At 33.5% G+C, this 6,601-nt stretch overlaps 1 long non-coding RNA gene across 1 annotated transcript; it reads left to right on the top strand.

The window, feature by feature from the left end:
• Positions 1-5,387, top strand: LOC119470260. Its single transcript, XR_005199147.1, has 3 exons — positions 1-1,448; positions 4,123-4,169; positions 4,468-5,387. It is a non-coding gene; the product is annotated as an uncharacterized LOC119470260 (long non-coding RNA).
• Positions 5,388-6,601: the final 1,214 nt, after the last annotated feature.

Genomic DNA, 6,601 nt, shown 5'->3' on the forward strand with positions numbered 1-6,601 from the left:
TCATTTTAAAAATCCAGGGTTTTAAGCAGTTTGTACTACATGTATAAGTCCAAAACTACACATATGCCGTAGCCACTCAATAGTAAAGGATATGTGAACTGATTAAAATAAGTAAATCATGAGAATTTGCATTTAGATTAAGTTGAATAAGAGACCAGGGAGCCAAGGTGTGCATTCAAGTGAATGGGAAACCAGAATGGCATGGAGAAAACAGAAGAGCTCAAGTGGATTCCCTTCTACACAGAGGGGCTGAAAGGAGCCAGAGGGTAAGTGAAAGGTTCTACAGAAGATAAAGAGCAAGAAGACAGTACTCTTGATGTTGAAGTCCTACCCAGGAAGAGCTGTTTGTTTCTAGAATAGGAATAAGTAATGTAGTTGCATCAATTTGGGATGTCAACCAAGGAAACAATGGCATTATGATTGAAAACCAGTTATTTTCTTGTATGCTGGTTTCATTCAAATTCAATGTTAATTATCATGCATTCAAGTATTAGTAAAATCAGGCAATAAGCTTAAAGGAATTCAATGCCCTGTGTTTCTCTATTGGCAAAATTGCCTTAGTAGTAAACAGAAATAAAGTTTTAAAGATTAGAAAAATAGTCAAAATTTTTTTTTTCTTTTTCTCTAAATTTTGTAGAATTTTCTGTCTAGGAACATGTATATATACATTCACATATATGAATTTATATGAATATATATATATATATATGTAGATATACACACATTTATATGTGTGTGTTTAAAACTACAGGCCAATTTGAAAAGAAGTTAATCATCAATAATTTATTTAAATCTTATAAAACAAGTTCTTATCTAGTAACAAGTCATAATTTTAGGTTGTTTCTACACAGATACCCATGCACTGGAACTGTTTAAGGCAAGTATGTTAACCTGGAATCTATGGAATCATAAAGGATCCATGGATGAGCTTCAGTAGGCTTACAGCCTCCCTGAAATTATATTGATATTTGTATATTTATGTCCTTGTAAGTTTCTAGCATCTAGAGACATTGGAGGATTCATAACTGATTCCTAATATCCCAAAAGTTTTAGCCTGTTTTATGTAAAACAATTCATCAACTATTTAAAATAAAAATAAATAAAACTATAAAACAAAATCCACCAGAACATTGACGGATTATAAAGGGAGGATTTGAAAATCTATTAGCAAGATACTACTTCTGTCCAGACATCTCTGATCTTCTGTAGTCATTTTTCTCAAAAATTTTTTTTTCTAGATAGTCCCCATAATTATTGAACTTCTGTACTCAGACAATAAGATGGGGTGTTTTTTAACCACTTTCTTCGTCTGTCAAAGAACCCTACTCTGGGTTGACATATCCCTGGGTTCACACTAACATTTCTGGGTTTCTCTATTCTCATCCCAAAGGTTTCGATGATCAGGCTGGAGAGTGGAACAGAGAGGATTTTAGAGCTCATCTTTATTTGTAAGGAAAATCTGCTTTGCTTGATTTTTGTGAATTTGGAAGAATGTTATTAGGGACAAAAGGAGAAGGCAGTTGAGGGATGGAGAGAAAGACAAAGTGGGAAGATTCAAAAGAAACTTTGCTATATATAAATACATTTGTTTCTTTGGGAACTGGCAGTTTGCAAATGCTGTCACTAATTTGTTTAATATATGAGAATTCCCATTTTAATGAACATGTTTTCTGTAATCAATTATTATTACATATATACTAGATGCTTAGTGCAATTCTAGTCATTGAAGAGGACAGAAGGGAAATAAAAATGACACTCTCAACCTTTAAAATGTGTACAATTTAATGCGGAAATTAAACTAACAAATACTAATCAAAAAGAGGAAATTATTAAGTGTTATACATATATAAAATCAACTAAGATTATATTTACCAAGAATGAGTTTAGACTCATTTTTTCCTCTCTCATCCTTTTAAAATGTTTCATTTAAATTATGCAACATTTTAAACATACCAATGATTGTAAAATATAATGTACCCCTATCATGAAGTTGAAATATATATTTACTTTTTGACACTTTTTTCTTTAGATTTAAAAACCAAATGAAGTGAAATGTTCCCGTTCCAGTTAATACCCATTCCTTTCACTCTTTCCCTTCCCAGAAGGAACACAATCACAAAACTGACAGGTATTCGTAGGCATGGCTATGCAGTTTTTCTGCATATATTGTACATTTCTAAAGAAGACGTTTTAGAAATTCCAAATCTTTGCATCAATAGCACAACATAGAACTTTCTGTTGTTTTTTTAAAAAAAGTTTTTTTGTTATCTACATGACAAACTTGAATACATTTTATTCATTTTGAAGGTTATAAAGCATTTGTTAATCTATTTTTGCACTAAAAGAACAGTTCGTTTTCTTTAAAGATCTCATGCATTTTTTTCCTAGCCTAAGATATGTCTTTTCACTTTTTTCATAGTGTCTTTCATCAAACAGAAGTTAAAAGCTATGATAACTGTTATAACAGTTTTTTCCATTATGGATCATACTTCTTGTGTGTTATTTAAGAAATACTCTGTGTAGAAGTTGGAAAAGAGGAGGGCATTCCAGACATACAATCCAGACAAGCGAAAACTGGCATGACAGAAGATAGTAAATATACTGACTTGACTGCAAGAAAAGGGACCTCAAGGAGTTATCTCCCCCCACCTTTTTTTAGATCAAACAGAAACTGGTAATATTCTAGGTACCTTGAGATAAGGTACCTATGCCCCTGCAAAGGACATGAACTCATTCTTTTTCATGGCTGCCTAGTATTCCATGGTGTATATATGCCATATTTTCTTTATCCAATCTTTCATTGATGGGCATTTTGGTTGGCTCCAATTCTTTGCTATTGTAAACAGTGCCACAGTGAACATACATGTGCATGTGTCTTTATAGTAGAATGATTTATAATCCTTTGGTATATACCCAGTAATGGAATTACTGGGTCAAATGGAATTTCTACTTCTAGATCCTTGAGGAATCGCCACACTGTCTTCCACAATGGTTGAACTAATTTACACTCCCACCAACAGTGTAAAAGTATTCCTATTTCTCCACATCCTCTCCAGCATCTATTGTCTCCAGATTTTTTAATGATCACCATTTTAACTGGCATGAGATGGTATCTCAGTGTGGTTTTGATTTGCGTTTCTCTAATGGCCAGTGATGATAAGCTTTTTTTCATATGTTTGCTGTCTGCATAAATGTCTTCTTTTGAAAAGTGTGTGTTCATGTCCTTTGCCCACTTTTTGATGGGATTGGAGATGGCTTCTTAGTCCACATATTTCAGGCCTATACAGGCCCTCCTAGGCTGAAGAGATTAGTGTCTTGGTACATCAGTAGCCATCTGAAGCATTGCAGCTTGACATGTCATCCAAGTTAGGAAGCTCTGAAACTTTGCCACTAGGGGGAATGAGCCCTAAACTGTCCTTGAAGACCTTTGCCAAACTAAGATAATTTCAGAGGTACATTTTTCACAGCCTCACAATTGCGACGTTCAAAAAACTTTTTTCCAAGAAACATTTTCTCTTATCTTTCGTTATCTCTTATACCTATCTCGTTTTTGAGGCCATTACTATCTGAAGTAAAGGCAGACACAATTATTTTTTTTGAGACAGAGTCTGACTCCATTGCCAGGCACCAGGCTGGAGTGCAGTGGCACAATCTCGGCTCACTGCAACCTCCGCCTCCCGGGTTCAAGCAACTCTCCTGCCTCAGCCCCCCGAGTAGCTGGGACTACAGGCATGTGCCACCATGCCCAGCTAATTTTTGTATTTTTTAGTAGAGACAGGGTTTCACCATATTGGCCAGGATGGTCTTGATCTCTTGATCTCGTGATCCACCCACCTCGGCCTCCCAAAGTGCTGGGATTACAGGTGTGAGCTACTGCGCCTGGCCAGCAGGCACAATTTTTATACCTAGATCACTGCTCCCTGGATAAAGTCCCTGCTAATTGATAGGGTTTTTCAATTGTTTATTCTGGAAATATTTCTAATTATCAGATCATTACAGTTTACTTTAAGCTAACATATGAAAAGAACACAGATTGAATTTACACAGTGCAATTATTTATTTATTTTATAACTTGATTATTTTGCAATGTTTCCTCATTATTCTTGTTCTGTTCGTTCCAAGATGTTGTATCTGATGCAAGAAGCAATAAACAACACATTTTCATAAAGGTAATCACAAAATTTTTAAAATGACAGTTGATATTGATATTTAAAGTTGTCTTAGTAAATATTTTGGAAACTCGCCAATATATTTATCCTATCATACTTTACCCTTAGAAGAACAAGAAGGAAAAAGGAGTATTATCACATTACTTCCATAGACATCTAAAAAATGCATCACACCTACAGATAAATATATTTAAAAGAATTTGAAAGAATGAGGTTAGTTAGGATGTAGTTCACTGACATGGCAATCAGGGTTTATCAATTCAAAATCAACATTCATCATTCTCACATGTTCTTGTAGGTACCAAGTCAATCAAAGTGGAATGGAGGGAAAACACTTCTCAAGATTCATCAGAGTTTATCAACAATGTCAGGTGCATGCTTCTCAAATAAAAACACACATGCCAATGGAAAAACAAGCCAGCTACTAGGTTTGTATAAATGGTACTACATGTTATAAATAATGAATCCCTGGCATATATAATTTTACATTTTGATTAGTATCTAATTTACATAATTTTATACAGATGATTCTACTCTTTTACTCAGGTATATTTACCAATTAGTACCATCCCTTCCACATACACACTATTCAGCCAAAATGACATGCTGTAGGGGATCTATATAAGCCCTCCAAGTGATTCTTTTTCAGACTAAAGTTTGAGAACCGTTGCATTACTCTGGACTAAGTCTCTGAAAGTTTCTATAGCTTACATATTTATATATGTTATGCATGTATATGAAGGATATGATTGCATACTATAGAATACAAACATTATTACATAGGCAAACTTCATAGCAGAAATAAAAAGAAAAGCCTAAGTGGATTCTGCATTGACTGACAAAGAAAACCTATGCCAATTTTTACAGAATTCGTTTTCATAAACTATTAACCTAAGGTAAAAGTTCCCTATGATGTCATAACCTAATACATGTAGACTGGAAGAAGTATTGTCTAATGCCTCAATCTTACTACATTTATCTGCTTAATTAGAGGTATGTTGAGCCTGAGTTAAAATGTATTTAGTATATATAAAATACCAATAACAAATAATATTAGTGAATTTAAAGAAAAGTGTTATGTTTCAGAAACAATTGAAAAATCGTCATGACTTATGTCAAAATCTAGTATTGGGTATGAAGTCAAGCCAGAAAACATCATATATACTTGATTTATAACTAGAATGGATTATTTACATATTGCTAACTATCAATCAAACCTTTCAGAAACAAAAACAAAATGTGTTCAATTTCATAATTTCCAAGATATAAAGAGAAAAGATGAAATATAATTATACTGCTGTATTTTTGATAGATAATAGGATATATTTTAGGGTACATGTAATAATACATTCATATAATTTGAAAAGAACAAAATCAGTATTAGAATACCTATCACTTTAAATATTTATCTTTTCTTTATGCTAGAAATATGCAAATTTTCTCTTCTAGCTATTTTGAAATATACAGGAGATTATTGTAAGTTATAGTAATGATCTATCAAACACTAGGTCTTATTTCTTTTATCAAACTGTGTACTTGTACCTATTAATCAACCTCTCTTCAGCCCCCCTCCCTCCCACCCTTCCCATCCTCTAGTAACCATCAATCTGCTCCCTATCTTCATGAGGTCCAGTTTTTTGGCTTTCACATATGAGTCAAAAGATACAATATTTGTCTCTCTGTGCTTGGCTTATTTTATGATCTATAGTTCTGTCCATATTGCTGCAAATGACAGGATTTCATTCTTTTCTGTGGTTGAATAGCATTCCACTGTGTATATATACCACATTTTCTTGATTCATTCATCCATTGATGGGCATTTAGATTTATTGCGTATTTTGGATATTGTGAATAGTGTGGCAATTAACATGGAAGTACAGATATCTGACATATTGATTTCTTTTCTTTTGGATACATAACAGTACTAGAATTGCTGGATCATATGGTAGCTCTATTTGTAGTTTTTGAGGAACCTCCACACAATTTTGCATAACGGCTATACTAATTTACATTCCCACCAACAATGTACAAGGGTTTCCCTTTCTCCACATCCTTACCAGCATTTGTTAATTACAGTCTTTTTGATAAAAGCTACTTTAGTTGGGGTGGGAAGATATTTCATTGTGGTTTTGGCATTTCTTCCATGATTTGTGATGTTGAGCATTTTTTTCATATACTTGTTGCTTATTTGTATGTCTTCTTTTGAGAAATGTCTATCCAGATCTTTTGCTCATTTTAAGTGGATTATTTGCGTTTTTGCTATTGAGTTGTTTGAGTTACTTATATATTCTGGTTATTAACCCCTTGACAGATGGATACTTTGCAAGTTATTTCTCCTGTTCTATAGGTTGACTTCCCACTTTGTTGACTGCTTCCTTTACAATGCAGAATCTTCTAAGCTTAATGTAATCCCATTTGTCTATTTTTGCTTT

The sequence above is a fragment of the Cebus imitator genome, unplaced genomic scaffold (genome assembly GCF_001604975.1).
Source record: "Cebus imitator isolate Cc_AM_T3 unplaced genomic scaffold, Cebus_imitator-1.0 Scaffold25, whole genome shotgun sequence".
NCBI lineage: Eukaryota > Metazoa > Chordata > Mammalia > Primates > Cebidae > Cebus > Cebus imitator.